The sequence below is a fragment of the Molossus molossus genome, unplaced genomic scaffold, assembly GCF_014108415.1.
Source record: "Molossus molossus isolate mMolMol1 unplaced genomic scaffold, mMolMol1.p scaffold_m16_p_3, whole genome shotgun sequence".
Lineage (NCBI taxonomy): Eukaryota > Metazoa > Chordata > Mammalia > Chiroptera > Molossidae > Molossus > Molossus molossus.
In genome coordinates, this window is record NW_023425366.1 from 83852443 (window position 1) to 83871396 (window position 18954).

An 18954-nucleotide genomic window follows, 5' to 3' on the forward strand; every position below is an offset into this window, starting at 1 on the left:
GGTCTTTCCAGGTTAGGGCAGGATAATGGAAATGCCCAGCTCTTTATAAGGTCATTATTGAGTTTTGCAAAAAGTAAAATTAGCTATAAACATAAAAGGCAGAAAGAGGACAATTCCTTCTTTTTTTTATAGTTTCTCTAATATCTTTATGATACATTGCTATTTGACAGTAATTGGAAGAAAATATTTAGGGAAAGATTGGGTCTGTCAAAAGACTTTACTGAATTTTGTTCTTTGGTGCTAGTGATCTTTTCCTCAAGCATTTGAACTTGAATCAGAAGAGAATACTAAATAAATATTCAGAGAGAAAGCTAGATGCAATTTTGTTACTTTTTGAATGACTTTGAGCTAGTCATTCAACAACATCTTTAGAGATTATGTCAGTTTTAGGGGCACTAGAATATATTTAATATTTTGAACATTTAAAGAAAAGTTTTTATATTTAGAAATATAAAATCAAAGAAAAGGGACTGTCAACATTTTTGAGGAAATGGCACACTCGAACACAAATAGTAAAAGACTGAATTTGTCAGCATTTTCTGTTGGAACATTAATGATAGGAAATCATTTTTATAATCCTCACCCCCACACTGGGATCACCAACTCAGAGCACCAGAGCCTGGAAGAGGAGCCTGCATAGCATCTGGTGGTGAAAAACAGTAGAGACTCTATCCACTTGGAAGAGGGGGGAGTCTGCTAGAAATTCAGGTACTCTGAAGGGTCAACACACAAGATCTTGCTCTCAGACACTCATCTGGGGCTCTGGTAGAGGGATAATGACTCAGGGCATATGGGAATCATAAATAGAAGATCTGGGTGGCATGGCCCTTAGGAGAGATGTGGAGGGTCAGCTACCAAGGTCCCTGTGCTGAGTCCCTATTTTACACTGCCCTCAGGCATCATATTCCCAGGGTTGAGCACTCCTATTCTTACAGCATCAGCCTAGGACTGCACTAACCTGGTTCTCCAACTTTTGGTAACACCATCCTGCCAAGTTTAGGTCCTGCAGAAAGGTTTGTTGGCTGCATTCAACAGGGACCTTTAGTGCGTTCTTTTTCTGGAAAAGCTCTTTCTAGACACTCAGTGATTGAGCTGTGTGGCTTTGGAACAGTGGCCAGTCTTGCTGTCATCCTGCAGGCTCAATTGGCATAAATTCCAGTGGGAGACTCTTTTGATCTGTCCTCCTGAGTCCCAGTGGCTCTGCCTTGCTGAGCTTTCTCCTTTAGTGGGGCTAGCTGGCTACATTCAACCTGAACTTGGGGTGCACACCTGCCAAGGGAGCTAGAGTTGGAGATTCTTGCAGAGACTGAGTTGTATGGTTATGGAGTAGGGGCCACTTTACCCCCACTGAGTACATGGCCATGCTGTTCCCAAGCAGAAGACCCACTAGCCCCATCCTCCTGACCCCATTGACCTGCCCTACCTAGCTCATGCCTGTGGAAGGGTCTATGGTCATGGCCAGCCTGGGACCACTCTATAGTTTTTCTTCAGAAGGCTCTGGAGAAAAACTAGGCAACCTCAGGTGAGATGGACCTCAAGGAGCCATGGACCTTTTATTGATCTGCCCCCAGCTCAGAGCTGGCGAAAGCTGACCCTTGTATACAGCTTAGCCTCTCCCATGCACACCCAGGCACATTAGACACAGCCACAAACAGTGAATAATGTAGCTCCAGATCACTAGCCCAAGGATAGTTACATGCAGTGTCTGACCTAGACCTGCACTGGAACCCCACCAATTGGATGAGAACCAACTCAACCAGTGGTGGGCTTCAGACCATACCAAAGCTCTACCCAACTAGCCACACAAGTGGCACACCCAAAGAAGGATTCAGACAGGCACAAGTCACTGCTGGGAACCACTCCACCTCAGTGGGCAGCCCCTTTACAGTGACTCATAGGTGGTGTTTGAGGTCTATCCTTATAGTCAGCCAGCCTGAGGATTATCTCCACCAACAGCATCCAAGACTCAACTACAACAGGAGGGCATACATAATCTACACAAGAGATATTCCTGGAGCACCTAGCTCAGGTGATCTGGAAGATTGTGCCAAAGATACCAGATGCAGAGTTTAAAACAATGGTTATAAGGATGCTCAAGGACCTTAGGGATAGAATGGATGATCTCAGTTAGAATTTAAGCAAAGATAATAGTAAGCATTAAAAAGGACATAGAAACAATAAAAAAGAAGCAGTCAGAAATTAAGAATATAATATCTGAAATGACTATACTAGAAGGAATATACTCCTGTTGAGTAGGCTAGATTAAGTAGAGTATTGAATCAGTGAGTTAGAGGACAATATAACAGAAAACACCCAACCATAGAAACAAAAACAAAAAAAAATTTTTAAAAATTAGGAAAGCCTAACGGACCATTGGGACAGCATCAAACATCATAGAGGTACCAGAAAGAGGAGAGAGAACAAGGGATTGAGAACTGTTTGAAGAAATAGTGGTGGAAAACTTCCTTAACTTGGGGAAGGACAAAGACAAACAAGTCCAGGAAGCACAGAGTGTCCCAAAACAAGATGCACCCAAAGAGGCCCACACCAAGACACATCATAATTAAGTTGCAAAGGGTAAAGATAAAGAGAGAACCTTAAAAGCAGCAAGACAAAGGTAATTACCTACAAGGAAGTCTCCATAAGGCTGTCAGCTGATTGCGCAACAGAAACTTTCAGGCTAAAAGGGATTGGCATGAAATATCCAAAGTAATGAAAAGCAAGGATCTACAAGCAAGACTACTTTACCCAGCAAAGCTATGAAGGCAAAATAAAGAGATTCCTAGACTAAGGGAAAAAAAAAAAAGCTAAAGGAGCTTGTTACCACCAAACCAGTATTGAAAGAAATATAAAAGATTTAGAGAGAATATAAGTATAAAGAATAAAATGGCAAAAAATATGTATCTATCAATAATTTTAAATGTAAATAGATAAAATGCTCCAACCAAAAGACATAGGATAGCTGAATTAATATGAAAATATGACCCATATATATGCTATCTACAAGAGACTCACCTCAGAACAAAAGAAACAAAATGAAGGGATGGAAAAAATATTCCAAATAGAAACAAACAAGCATAAAGCTGGGTTAGTAATACTTATATCACACAAAATTGACTTCAAAACAAAGGCTGTAACCAGAGACAAATAAGAACATTACATAATGCTAAAGGAATCAATCCAATAAGAGGATATAACCCTGTAAACATTTATGCACCTAACATAAAAGTACCTAAGTATATAAAGCAAATCTTCGTGGATATAAAGGGAGAGATCAACAGTAATACAATCATAGTAGGGAATTTTAACACCCCATTGACATCAGTGGATAGATCTTCCAGACAGAATATCAACAAGGAAACAGTGACCTTAAATGACACACTGGAACAGATGAATTTAATGGCCAGAAAAACCTGTCTAGACACTTCTACAAAGATGGCATACAGATGGCCAATAGATATATGAAAATATGCTCAAAGTCACTAATCATCAGAGAAATGCAAATTAAAACCACAATGAAATATCACCTTACACTTGTCAGATGGCTGTCATCAATAAAGCAATAAACAAGTGTTGTCAAGGAAGTGTAGAAAAGGGAATCCTTGTGCACTGCTGGTGGGAGTGCAGACTGGTTCAGCCACTGTGGAAAACAATATGGAGTTACCTCAAAAATTAAATATGGATCTGCTTTATAACCCAGCAATTCCACTTTGGGAATATGTCCAAAGAACCCTGAAATACCAATTTGAAAGAATATATGCACCCTTATATTCATTGCAACATTATTTGCAATAGCTAAGATTTGGAAGCAGCCCAAGTGCCTATCAGTAAATGAGTGTATAAAAAAAGCTGTGGGCCCTGGCCGGTTTGGCTCAGCGGTTAGAGCGTCGGTCTGCGGTACAGAGAGACCCGGGTTCGGTTCCCGCTAAAGGCACGTGCCTCGGTTGCAGTTTGTCCCCGGCCCTGGTTGGTCGTGCGGGTGGCAACTACTCGATGTGTCCCTTCACATCGATGTTTCTCTCTCTCTCTCTTCCTCTCTCTCCCCCCTGCTCTGTCTGAACAAAAAATGCAAAAATGTCCTCGGGTAAGGATTAAAAATAAATAAATAAATAAATAAATAAATAAATAAATAAAGCTGTGGTATATATACACAATGGAATACTATTCAGCCATAGAAAAGAAGATCTTACCATTTGGAACAGCATGGATGGACCTGGAGAGTATTATACTAAGTGAAATAAACTAGTCAGAGAAAGAAATACCATATGATTTTATTTATATATGTAATATAATGAACAAAATAAACTAGAAACAAAAACTAGACAAAATAGAAACAGACTCATAGATAGAACAACTGACAACTGTCAAAGTGGAGGAGAGTCGGGGGCTGGGTGAAAAAGGTGAAGGGATTAAGCAAAAAAAGAAAAGCAGACACAGACAACATGTGGCCGTGTCCTTATGGTGATTCCCAGGCGGAAAGGAGTGTTGGGTCAGGTGGAAGAGCGCAAAGCTGGGATAAATGGTGGTGGAAAGAGACGACTTTGGATGGTGAGTGCATGATGCAGTATGCAGATGTTGTGCTACAGAGTTGGGCACTTGAAACCTGTATGGTTTTATTAACCAAAGTCACTTCAATAAATTTAATATAAAAAGGAAATGAAGTTTAAAAAGTTAAGAAACTGAAAATGTATGAGTCACCAGATAAAAGTTTTAATTATGGGAAAAGTGTATAGAAAATAGAAATTAGGGAGATTTTAGCCATCTTAATTTAACATTTGTAATGAAGATATGAAAAATTAAATAAAGTATCTTCAAATTTTTAATCCTTAAAGTTAATTTTAGAAATACATCTACTGCTCCCCTCCTTCTCCCGGGATGAGATAAACCAAAGAATTTATATGCATGTATGCATAACCAATGGACATAGACAACAATACTTGGCGGAGGGGGGAGGGGTTGGGTAGGGTAGAGGGTGTCTGCTAGGGGGAAAAAGAAACATCTGTAACAAAAATAAATTAATTAAAAAAATTTCTTTTTAAAGAATAAATGCTAAGAGAATTTAAAAAAAGAAAGAAATACATCTACTTGCCAAAAACAGTTATGACTTGATTCTTAAATATTTAGACTAAGCCCTGTAGAAATTTCATCTGTAATAGTTTTACCAGCATGAAGTATCAATAATTGCAATGTAAAATCAGCATGATGTGTGGACCTTCTAAAAGCAGTTTATGAAATTTGCTTGCTACAATTTTATCCAAATGTGTAAGTGACCTTGAGAACTTTAAAAGATAATACCTCAGTGGTGTCTTGTGAAAGAAGTTTCAGTAAACTGAAGCTAATTTGAAATTACAGTCGTCACTTGGTCAAGAGAAATTGTTTAATGTGGCATTTACCTCAGTTGAAAATAATATAAGCAAAGAGGTAGATTTTAAAAACATTATTGATGAATTTGCTTTTATTAAAGCCAGGAAAGTAAAAGTATAATAAATTCTGTTGTTATAAATATTTAAACTTAAAATGTGAGTTTTAAGTTTTCAATGTATGTTCTGGAAAATACTAACCATTCAGGTTTACATAAAACATGTGAATTAGAGGCACCCATTTTTCCTTTTGTCTCAGGTTCCAAGCACTAATAAGAACTTTATAATAATATATTCCATTTCTCCCCTTCTGGCCTTTTGCTGTTGTTTTCATACATTTTTATTACATCTTTTATAAACACCACACAATATCTTTATTTTTGTTTAAACAGATAATTATCTTAAAGAAATAAAATTAAAATCCCAAGTCAGTTGGCTTAAACTATGGAGAGTATCTAGATGAGCCTGACTCAATCAGGTGTGTTCTTTACAAGCAAAAAGTTTTCTCTGGCTGGTAGCAGAAGAAAAAGTTAAAGATTCAAAGTGTGCAAAGGACTGCATATGTTGCTGGTTTGAAGATGGAGAAATTGCTGAGAAAGAATGAGGGCAACCTCTAGGAACAGAGAGTGGCTCAATGTTGATGGCAAGGAAACAGACCATCAGCGGCAAGAATTAGAAGCTGCTACCAACCGCTTTGAAGCAGCTCTTCCCCAGAGCTTCCACGGAAGAACCCAGCCTGACTGACACCTGATTACAGCCCTGTGAGTCCCAGAGCAGAGAGGCCAGCCAAGCCTGCCTGGCCTTCCCACCTGCAGAGCTATGAACTAATGATTCGATATTGTTTTAAGGCACTAAGTTTGTGGTAAATGCTTATGTAGCAGTTAAAAACTAATATATTTTATAAGACCTTTTGTCAATCTGATCACTTCTATGAAACTCTGTATTAGATCTTTCTAAAGTTTTAACATATGTTTTTAAGATCCCTGGGTTTTATCTTTACCTGGCAGCCATTTTATTATTTGAGAATCATTTTGTTGTCGGGAGTGCTGGTTACTTCACATTGTTTTATTGTTTAACCCAGCAAATCCTTGGTTCTTGGGATTTGATTTAACAGTTCATTCTTTAGCTCATCTGTTTCCTCTCATATGTTATCTTATATAGCCAGAAGAAGCCCAGTGGCACTTTCAGTCAATGACTTCATTAGGAACATTTCTATTTTAAATTTTTCTGCCAGTATCAGTTTTTCCAAATGTCCTTCCAAAATAAAATGAGGATCCCTTTTCCTGCAGCTTCCAATCACATTTTCTTTCTTTTAAATCCTTACAACAGCCCCTTCCTGGGCTTTTTAGACTTTCACTAACACTATCCTCAATGCCCTTTAGGCTTTAACTAATAATGTCCACCTAGTCCTAATGCCAATGGCAGCTAAAATCTAAGAGTGAGCATCCTGAGATAGAAGTGCATGAGTTTTATGACCTGGCCTCAGAAGTCACACAGCGTAATTTTTGTTGTTTTCTGTTGCGTGAAGCAATCACAAAGGTCTGCCAGGTTCAAGGGGGAGGGATATTGACCCCACCTCTCTAGAGGAGAAATGTTAAATTCACATTGTAAGAGGGGTGTGTGGGATAAAAAAATATTATGTCTATATTTGGAGAATTAAATATGCCACAGATCTCAACATTTTAGCTTGTATTTTAAAGTTGCATTTTGTTTGATTTGTAATGTTCTTTCAAAATATAATTCTTCTAACTTGTATCCCATTTCAGTTGTAGATTCATAGGAAAATTAAAGTTTCATTTATAATAGTCTTACAGTATATCCAGTACTAACATCAGCCAACTGGTACATTCTAAATTTAATTGAAGTTCTTATGTGCTAATTCAAGCTGAACTTTTTCTTTTTTGTTATTTAATGAGTTTATAGTTTTATTCATGTGTTTTTTCATTGACCCTTAGAGAGAGAAGAAGGGAGAGGGAGAGAGAGAGAGAGAAACATCTTTGTGAGAGAGAAACATCCATCAGTTGCCTTCTACACGTACCCCTGCCAGGGATTGTGCCCACAACCTGTGTGTGTACCCTGACCAGGAATTGAACTGGCAATCTTTTGGTACATGGGATGATGATGTTTTACCAAGTGAGCCACAGCGTCCAGGGCAAATGAGTTTACAGTTTTAAAGAAAAGTATTCTCTTAACTGAATCAACCTGTAGCCCTCTTTTATGCTTTGTGTTACAGATTGCAAACCTGCAGCATTAGAATATGAAGTGGACAAATATGAGTTATGAATCATGATTTTTCAACATTTGTTTTATAGTGGTACCTTTTTTAAAGGAGAAAGTTTTAATGGAAGCTAGGTAGTATAGCATATTGTCATCTTGTGCTATACATGTCTCTCATCTCATACATCAGGTTGATGGCTGTATTCACTGTGACACTGGGGTGACTGGCTTCATATTTCTTATCATTTTGCAGGGCAGCCTTGGCTTGTTCACTTGGTTTAGCGAGAGCATGAAACGACACAGGCTTCTTGAGGCCTAGGTGCAGAATTGGCACACGTGCTATTTTCATCACATTCTGTTGGCCAAAGTAAGTCAAGAGAACAGGCCAGATTCAAGGAGTAGCGAAACAGATTCTAATTATTGATGGGAGATGCTATTGAGTCATTTCAGAGGTAATGTCTTTAGTGAAAGGTGAAGAATTAGGGTCATTTTTACCATCTATTAAAGTTTTATATATATATATGTAAAATATAATTTTAATGTAGTGGCACCTTTTACGCACACAACCAGTGTATGAAAATTGTGCTTGTTTCACGTCATGACCAGAATTTAGTAATGTCTTTTTAGTTTTAGTCATTTTGGTGACTGTCCAGTGGTATTTTATTATGGTTTGAATATTTATATTCTTAATTGCTAATAAGATGGATTACCTTTAGCTTTAAAAAAAATTGGCCATTTGAATATCTACTTTTGTTAAGGAGGAAGTCAAGAATGCCTCCTAAGGCTGAATTTACTCCAAAGAGCTGCTCTTAGATCCTGAACTATAAATCATTACTTTGTTGTTAGGACCTAACATAGACTGTGAAATCTTAAATGATCCTAGTACCTTCAAACAAATATATATATTTTTTAATTTTTGTTTTTAATTATTTTTTGTCAAGTTTTTCTAGTTAATCCTTAGTAGAAGAAGTTAGTGCTAGTCTAACATTCCTGGAAGTGGAATAATTCATTCCTATCTTTGTAGTTTGGACTTTCCTGAATCTGACAGATTTGGGGAAACATATCTAAAGCTTTAAGGATTAATATACATTATGAAAGACTTCTGTAAATGAAGTGTCATTTATTATGCAAATAATTATCTTTTTCCTGAGGTCTGACTAATTTGTTGGCAAACAAATTTGTTGTGTTTGACGTGTAACAGGTGCTAACATCTTTTGCAATCTTGTCACAGGGAATAGAAGGTCTAGGTCACCATGTTAATTAATTAAGTCCAGGAAATTTTATTTCTCCTGTGGCTGATCATTTACATTTGACATGAATCTGTCATCTGTGCCTTTAGTTTCCCTGCTTCTTCTACTTTTGTTCTTTGTAGCTTATTTTTCACACAATAATCATAATTTTTAAACTTAACTCAGATTATACTATTTCTCTATCCAGTGTACTTTAAGGGCTTCCCTTATAACTCAAAGTAAGATCCAAAGGCCTTAACATAGCCTATGAGATCCTATGAGATATAAACCCTGTCCTGCCTTGTTAACTTCATCTGTTACCTGCCCCACCATCCTAACCCCCCAACCTTCACCTTCTCCCACCCCCATTCCCACTCACTCTTTCTCTAACCATGGAAATCACCTTGCTTTTCCTGGACTACTTCAAATATGCTTCTGCTTCTTGGCCTTTGCATCCTCTTCTAGAATGCTTCCTCCCCTCATATCCACACGGATTGCTATTTTCCCCTCTGTTAGATCTCTGTTGAAATAACTTGTCAGAGAGAAGCTTTCCTTGAATACATTACAAATAATTGCAGCATCTCTTCTGTGACTCTTTCTCTTCCTTATTCTATTTTTCTTCACAAAAGTATCATCCTCTAACATACTTCATATTAGTATGTTTATTTGTTTAATTTTTGTTCCCCTCTCTGAGAAAGGATGCCTAAAACAGTGCCTAGCACATGGTAGGCCTCTAATTGTTACTATATTTGTAATGAATGAATCTGTGGCTATTGCAGTATTTTTATTTCATACTTATGGACTGTTCTAAAATGCTGAGCTACATAGTCAAGTTGAACAACAATAAAACATAGGAACTTTTACCAGCAGACAGGACTGAGACCTTCCTGACCTAGTAGAAGAGCAGCTTTGAGCCCTGAGCACATCTGGCCTTGGCGATAATGTTAAAGAATTCTCTTCATACAGTGACAATGATGACAAGGGTATTGTCTTTCTGATTTCATTTTATTATTATTACTATTTTTTATCCTCACCCGAGGACAATTTTTTCCATTTTTTGTTCAGATAGAGTGGGAGGGAGAGAGAGGAACAGAGAGAGAGGAGGGAGAGAGAGGAACAGAGAGAGAGAGAGAGAGAGAGAAACATCGACGTGAAAGGGACACATCAAGTGGCTGCCACCCACACGACCCAACCAGGGCCGGGGACAAACTGCAACCGAGGTACATGCCCTTAGCGGGAACCGAACCTGGATCTCTCTGGACCGCTGGCCAATGCTCTAACCACTGAGCCAAACCAGCCAGGGCTGTCTTTCTGATTTTAAAAACTAATAGCCCGACCGGTGTTGCTCAGTGGTTGAGTTTCAACCCATGCACTAAGAGGTCACCAGTTTAATTCCCAGTCAGGGCACATGCCCAGATTGTGGGCCAAATTTCCAGTGTGGGGCATGCAGGAGGCAGCCAATCGATGTTCTCTCTCATCAGTGTTTCTATCTCTGTCCCTCTCCTTTCCTTTCTCTCTAAAATCAATTAAAAAAAATTATTAAAAAAAAAAACTAATAAACCCCAAATTAGGAATAAATTATAAAAGGAAAAATGTTTTTATAGATTTTAATCTTTATAAAGATTTGAAAATGATACATGATTTTAATTAAGCATTTATTGGTAAGAGAGCTGGCTGTATAGAAAATATTTTGGTGAATGAAATGTCTGTTTTAATGAAAATAGAAAATTTATATTTGGCATTTTAACACATTTAACATTTTGACTATTAATAATTGGATTTTGGAATGAATACAAGGTTCAATAACTTTAATATTTAAAACAGTGATATTAAAGTCATGGAGGATAGTTTCCTAACTCTTTGTGCCTACACTTAGAGTTCCACCAATAGAAAAATCTCAGAATGAGGTAGTAGATATCAATTGTGTGGGTTTTTTTTGTTTTATTATTATTATTATTATTAATTTTTTGTTACAGATATTTCTCCTTTGCACCCCCCTCCCCACGCCACCCCCGCCCCGTCCCCGGCTTAGTTGTCCATGTCCGTTGGTCATGCATACATGCATGTAAGTTCTGTGGTTTATCTCTTCCCACCCCACCCCCCACCCCCTCTTCTGAGGGGTGTCAGTCTGTGCCCTACTTCCATGTTTCTGGGTCTACCGTATTCCTCAGACTGTTATGTTCATTATATTCCGTATATAAGTGAGATCATGTGGCATTTGTCTTTTTCTGCTTGGCTTATTTCACTTAGGATAATACTTTCCAGGTCCCTCCATGTCATCATAAGAAAGAGAACTTTCTTTCTTACCTCTGCATAGTACTCCATTGTGTATATGTACCACTGCTTTTTTATCCATTCATCTACTGATGGACACTTGGGCTGTTTCCAGATCTTAGCTATTGTAAATAGTGCAGCTATGAACATGGGGGTACATATATTCTTCCTGATTGGTGTTTCAGGCTTCTTAGGGTATATTCCTAGAAGCGGGATCACTGGGTCAAATGGAAGTTCAATTTTTAATTTTTTGAGGTAACACCATATTGTTTTCCATAGTGGCTGCACCAGTCTGCATTCCCACCAGCAGTGTATTAGAGTCCCCTTTTCTCCACACCCTCGCCAACACTTGTTGTTTGATGATTTGTTGATGGCGGCCATTCTGACAGGTGTGAGGTGATACCTCATTGTTGTTTTAATTTGGATCTCTCTGATGATTAGTGATGTTGAGCATTTCTTTATATGTCTTTTGGCCATTTGTATGTCCTGTTTGGAGAGGTGTCTATTCAGCTCCTCTGCCCATTTTTTAATTGGGTTCTTTGTCTTCCTTTTGTTGAGTTGTATGAGCACTCTATATATATTGGAGATTAACCCCTTATCTGATACATCATTGGCAATGATGTTGTCCCATACAGTGGGTTCCCTTTCTATTTTGATGGTTGTTTTTTTTTTTGTTTTTTTTTTTTTGCTGTGCAGAAGCTTTTTAGTTTGATGTAGTCCCATGTGTTCATTTTTTCCTTTGTTTCTGTTGCCTTAGGTGATGTATCAGTGAAAATTCTGCTTCGTATGATGTCCGAAATTTTGTTGCCTACATTTTCTTCTGGAATTTTTATGGATTCACGGGTCACTCAGTTGTGTTTTTTTGAGTTACACCAGTATTTTTTGTATTCTTTGTTAGACACATCTGTTGGAATACCAGTGGTATAACCATTGCTGGATTAGGGCTAAATATTATATTTTAGAGACAACAACTGCCTGTCTACTGAATGTTTAGTATGTACCAGTGCTTAAAATATCGAATTTAGCCCAGCTGGTGTGGCTCATTGGTTCAGCACCGACCCATGCACCAACAGGTCACTGGTTCGATTCCCAATCAGGGCACATGCCCTGGTTGTGGGCCAAATCCCCAGTGTGGGGTATGCATGAGGTGGCCAGTCGATGTTCTCTCTCATTGACGTTTCAATATCTCTCTCTCTCTCCCTTCTTCTTTCTCTAAAATCAATAAAGAAAAGAAATTAAAAAAATTTTTTTAAATATCAAATTTATTCTTCACAGTAGCTCTGTGAAATAGATAGTATTTTATTATCTTCATTCTATAAATGAAGAAGCTGAGCATGACCATATGGCTAGTGAGTAACTGAGCTGAGATTTCAACACTGGTCTGTTTGACTCCAATGTAATGAAGTGTTCAAAGGATAACTGTCTTGATTTAAAGATAAAATTATTTCAGCAATTGATTTTCTGTGTAAAATGAAAAAACGTCAGAAATGAGGATATGACATGTGGACAACATATTGATGCTTACCAGTTATTTTTATTTTATCTGTAAAATATTTTAATTGATTTTAGAGAGAGAAAGGGGAGAAAAAGAGAGAGAAACATCAATCAGTTGCCTCCCATATGCATCCTAACCAGGACTGAACCTGAAACCTGGTTATGTGCCCTGATGGGGAATCAAACCTGCCACCTTTCAGTGTACAGGACAATGCTCCAACCAACCGAGTCACACCCTCCAGGACCTAAGCACTTATATATGTCAATTTCAACTGTAGAGGACGGTCAAGAATCAAATTTTGCATTAGAATAATAAAATTTGAAGATGTTGATCAAATGATAGGTTTTATATTTAAGGCAAATACAAATTTATATATAGTTTTGTTAATAAAATGTGTACTTTTAGCCCTGGCTGGTTAGGCTCAGTGGTAAGAGTGTCGGCCTGCAGACCAAGGTGTCCCAGGTTTGATTCTGGTCAGGGGCATGTACCTCTGTTGCTGTTCATTCTCTGGCCCTCATCGGGGTCATGTGGGAGGCAGCCAATCAATGTGTCTCTCTCACATTGATGTTTCTCTCTCTCTCCCCCTCCCACTCTACCTGAAGATGGATGGAAAAATAATCCTTGGGTGTGGATTTTTTAAAAAAGTGTACTTTTAGCCTGGCTGGTATGGTTCAGTGCAGTGAGTGTCATCCCATGGACTGAGAGGTCCTGGCTTAATTCCTAGTCAGGGTACATGTTTAGGTTTTGGGCTTCACCCCCAGTAGGGGGCTTGCAAGAGGCAACTGATCTATTTATCGCTCTCATCAATGTTTCTATCTCTCCTGTCCTCTCTCTCTCAAAAAATCAATGAAAACATATTTTTAAAAAATGTGTACTTTTAATAAAATATGAAGGTTGTTTTAAACCTATTATCTGCCAATGTCTGTGATAGGTAATGAGTGAATAAAAGTGGGTATTAAGGTTCCTCTGCTGGACAGACTCACAGTAATGTAAGAAAAAAAGGCTTTGAAATAATGCAATTAATTGTTGCCCAACATACTAGTTACTTATAAATGGAATTGAATTATGGAGGTTTATTCAAAGTGTAGTGTGAGTACACAGATGTGTTTGATTGATCTTATCTAGATCCAGGGAAGACTCCACAAAAGAGTACACATTTGAATTAGGTCTTAAAAAGTAAGTGAAACAAAAGAATGGATAGTCTGAGAAAGGGGAAGAGTTTATGCAATGCCTAAAATCAGTTAGGTTTAAAACTAAATAGATTGCCCAGAAAAATGTTTAATTTACCTCCCTTGTAGCTTTTTTTTTAAGTGAGAAAGCATTTCATTTATAATATTAATAGATTGTTCCAGTAATATTCTATTATAATCTTAAGGGATTCAGTGACAAAATCAAGAATATTTATTTTTATTTGTTTTTATCTTTGACATTAGAGATATATAACCTAAATGTACCATATAAAGTGTTGTAGATCAATCAGGATATTATTTAATCCTTAAAAAAAGGATTTTTAAAGTATTTTGGCCTAAAAGAGTTATTGCATAAAATGATGAACTTTATTTCCAAGTAATGAATTATAGAGGTCAGTTTCAAGTACAGTTGGATAGCAAACAGCAGGTCATTTTCTGTCTATTTGATCTCATCCTCTGCTAAGTAAAGAGATGAAATTAGAAATACAGGTATGGAAGAAACCATAGTGAATTTTTAGATATGTACATCTCATAATTATGGTTTTTGCTGCTGGTCACTGTTTTGAGGACAAACTATGAATTTTAAAAATGTAAATTTATTCTGAAAACTTAGCTCAAATTTATTAATTAATATTTTATACTTTTTCTGGCATTGGCAATGAGCTAATAAATTTATTTTATATTGACACTCAAATAGTAATTTAGCAACTTAATATCAAATGTTGCATAAATGTGATAGATAAGGCTGGAAAGACAAGTGAACAACTGAAGATGGATGAATCTCTTAGGTACGAGATAATAGAGCTATACTTTTTAACTACTCTTTTGATTGTATCAGATATAAAGATTTTATTTGAGGATAAAAGCCTAAAGAAGCACTGCTGTCTGTGAAAATACATGGTAATACTGAAACTGTTGATCTGTTGATACCAGAAGCTTCTTTAACTTATTATTTTTTTTAAACATTTTTTTTTATCTTCACTCGACATTTTTCCATTGTTTGTTCAGATAGAGTGGGAGGGAGAGAGAGAGAGAAACATCGACATGAAAGGGACACAATGAGTGGCTGCCACTCGCACGACCAACCAGGGCCAGGGACAAACTGCAATCGAGGTATGCGCCCATAGTGGGAACTGAACCTGGGTCTCTCTGGACAGCAGACCCACACTGAGCCAAACCGGCCAGGGCTATTTTTAAGCTTCTATAATTTTTCTGTCCTCAGAATCCTGGCATGTAAAACTTTGAGAAAAACCTATGGCATTAGTCAGGCAAATGCATTTTTATCACCTTTTCAGTGAGGTGGAAGAGTATGTAGGACAATGTCCTAGGCTCCATATTCTACTTCTCTCATATGGGAAACAATGTACTGTTCTATGGTGAAAATATAAGGTTGTCTACTGTTCTTTCTTCAGGAGGCTTGCTTACATTTTGAGATTGTCTTTCTCACGTTAATATCTTTTTGCTTCATAAAATAATGCTGATGGTAAGTAGTAGGGATTTAAAAAAGGTATTATCTTTTAGAAAATAAAATGTTGCCAGCCTTATGAGGCCCACCAATGTGTGTGTGTGAGTGTGTGTGTGAGTGCGCACATTGTACTGGTCTATGAAATCTAAAAGTCTGGAAACTACTGCTTTAGTGGGAAGATCATAAACTTTGGATTCAGCAAACCTGATTTAAATTCTTTCTCTGCTTTGGTTCTCTTATCTTTCTCATCTCTAAAATGGATGTGAATACCTATCTCTTGGTGTTATTGTGAGGATGACTGAGATAATGTATGTAAATAATGTGGTGCCAAGTGCATAATAAGAGCTGAATAAATTTAGTTTCCTCTCTTTTTGCTTCTATAAGTAGCTGAAGGTAAAGGGAATATCAGGTAAAGTTACCATTTAAATTGAATGTAAACCCAAGCAAGTTAAAAATTAAAGAACGAAGGGGCCTTGGCAATCCAGTTTGATGAAGGGACAAGGCATATAGTACCTTGTACATATTTGGAATTTAACAAATATGTTTTGACGTTAAATTGTTTGAAAGTGTTAGATAAGGGAGCTAATATAATATGTGAGTCATAAAACAAAGAAAAATAAATCAAATATAGAGAAAAATGGAAAGATTTAAAATTTTGTTGTAGTAAAGTGAATCAGATAATAAACAAAAGACTGTGGTGATGAGCCCACCAATTTTACACTAATAAGTAATTTTAATAAAATATTTAGAAAATATCATTTTCCAATCTCATTAATTATACTTATAACTATATAATAATTCAGATGGGTGTTCTTTATCATTTTAAAGTATTTTCACACATACCACTGATGCTTCTATGTATGTACTCTGCATATTAATATTTTATTAATGTTAATAGAGAAAACTGAAGATAAGAAGGTTAAGTGACTAACATAGTCATGATTAGTGATGATAATCAGAATCAGATCTGAAGATAACTAGCGAAGTTGTTTTTTGTTGCTGCTGTTGTTGCTATTGTTTATGACAAAGGCAACTTTACTAGGATCCAGTGTATTTTAAGCATTTTACTTTTCTCTGTCACCTACTACAAAACATTTTAATTCTTATTCTTATAAGTTGGGAGTTTTATAAAAAGAGAGAATGATTTCCCCAAGGTCACATTAATGACCTTAATAATTCTGAAGCAGAATATATCTAATCACTAAATTCCCTTGCTTGCACTGATATGCATTGACGATAGCTGTTGCCATGGCAGTTGGATAAAGTCAGCCAAAGGAAATCTTTCTTGATATAGACAGTTGGAATAGATGACCCAGATACTTTTTTCCAGGTTTAGGAGCAACTCTGTTTCTTAAATTTAGTTATGTTAGAGAGGCTTTTTCAAATTGCCTTAAAAACCTGGAGCTTTTCATGTAAAGTGGGTCAACTAGACCAAATATATGCAAATCAACTCTCATTTAGTGATATCTATCTATCTATCTATCTATCTATCTATCTATCTATCTATCTGATATACACAAATATAGATATATATGAAATAGTTTATATATAACATATATCATGTAAGATATATCATATTTATGCATCTAACTCATTCTATCTATAGTGTGTATTTAAAATTTTAATTGGACATGGACTGTCACCTTTAGTAGCTGTTGTCTCTATAATGAGGTACCCTGATACCAGGCTAGCTTGTGATCTAACCCAGTAGCTCATGGTAAATTTCTTTGCTGTAAGAAAGAATGCATGTGTTGGTGGTAGATGGTGACCAAGCCCTAGCCCATCTGGGTGGATTATATATATTTATCATTTTTTATAACTGAACTTGGTTTATTTGGAATGAATTTTGGTTGGATAATACAACAGTATAATGAGCAGCAAAAGTGTGTGCCTTGTCTAAAAACACAGTTGGTATACTATCTTGTGAAATTTGTAGTTGAGTTTTTTGGAAGAGATATGGTACATGTCCCCATCAGTGTTTTGATTATCATATATAGAACACCATGTAAGACCTAATTTGGAGGAATCATTTTGGAACTATTTTAAATGCAGCACCTTTTTTTCAAGTAGGTCAAATATTCTCTCTCTCTCTCTCTCTCTCTCTCCCTTTCTCGAAATCTTGTTGGGTAAACTGAAGTGAGGGAGCCAGGCATTGTTAGTAATTTGACCTACTCATATCATATTCCTCCCTCAGCTCTACTACCTTTGGCTTCTTACCACTTCTTTAGAGGTTCAAATAAGAAGAGAGGAGTCTTTGACTTAAAGTGTAAGCTAAAGGGCGATAATTGTTTACTTTAGTGAGAAATTTAAAAATAATACAGCAGTTAACTAGATACATACAAATATGTTTAATATCAAAAGTACCTCCTATCTTTGTTAGTACCTCCTATCTAGAGCTGCATAGATCTTTTAGAGCACCTTCTAAAATTATTTTTTAAATGATGCCTTTTTCTTTTTGAAAAGATCTTATCATTAAAAACATAAAACAACAACAAAAAAAAAAAAACACAAGGAAAGTGTCTTGATTATTTTTTATTTTATTTTTTATCCTCACCTGAGGATATTTTTTGTATTTATCTTCAGATAGATCAGGAGGGAGAAAGGGAGGAAGGGAGAGAGAGAAACATCCACATGAGAGAGACACATCGACTGGTTGCCACCCACATAACCGCAACCGGAGCTGGGGACAAACTGCAACTGAAGTACATGCCCTTACGGGAACCGAACCCGGGACTCTCTGGTCCATGGGCCAACATTCTAACCGCTGAGCCAAAACAGCCAGGGCTCTTGATTATTTTGTAAATAATTTATAGTTTATGGTTATATTTATTTTGTGGTATTACATTCTTGAATTAGTAAGAGATTACTCTTTGTTACTATAATATAAAGCACCAAAAAGTGATATTTTACTTTTAAAACCATTTCTGTATAGAACACTTTCTATGTTTTCTAAAAATGATTAAATGATACACAGATTTTAATTTAAAAACCAAGTGATGCACAAAGAAAAAAACACCAAATTTTTATTTGAAATTTATGTGTAAATTTTTGCTTATGTCTTGTGTATGAATAAATAAACACAGTTTCTTCCCTCTCTTCTTTGAAGTTACATGTTTACAGATACACAGTAGTGACTGAGATGACTTTGTGTAACTGTTTTCCCTAACCAATAGAAACAAACTCTGGATTGGTCTTTATTTTGAATTACAGGTTAAGTTTTCCTCCAAATAAGTATGAGTATTTGACAGTTGTTTTTACAAAGCTTTGGATATATCAATGATGACATTTTTTTTATCAATTTAGGGTAAGTTCTTCTTGTAAGCATGTCTAAGTTGTCAAATCTTCATACCATTACTGCTAATGAAATAATACAGTTAAGCCAAAATAGTACCTGTCTAGCTTATAAAGCATTCATTATAAAAGCTAACTATCATGGTTTACAAGTAACTATGTAGATTTTTATTTTGAGGAATTTTGGAATTCTTCATTTGTTTACTCATAATATGTGAAGTAGTAAAAAAAAAAAAAGTTTGGTTGTGAGCTTTACCACTTACTAAGACTCAGTTTCCTAATTTTTGAGGAAAAGAAGTATAACTTTTCTCAGAGGGTTTTTTTGTTGTATAGAACAAATATGATATTTTATATACAGCTACTTAATAAGCTGTGGAAGGCTCCTGGCATAATAGAATGAACAGGGGTTACAGTCTGAGCGCTGGAATCTGTT

General features: G+C 36.4%; 1 protein-coding gene across 5 annotated transcripts in view; it reads left to right on the forward strand.

Annotated features, from left to right (window-relative positions):
• COMMD10 (COMM domain containing 10) overlaps positions 1–18954 on the forward strand; it is a 165355-nt gene that overhangs the window by 54928 nt on the left and 91473 nt on the right. The window contains exons 8-10 of one of the 5 annotated variants that reach the window (XR_004961671.1): positions 5753–6121; positions 7831–8029; positions 15178–15232. The exons of 2 other annotated variants lie outside the window; for them this stretch is intronic. The gene's annotated coding sequence lies outside the window, so the exon portion shown is untranslated. Of the gene's footprint in view, positions 1–5752; positions 6122–7830; positions 8030–9676; positions 9699–15177; positions 15233–18954 lie in introns of those variants that run through there. 2 more of the 5 variants (XR_004961670.1, XR_004961672.1) reach the window with 2 other exon arrangements.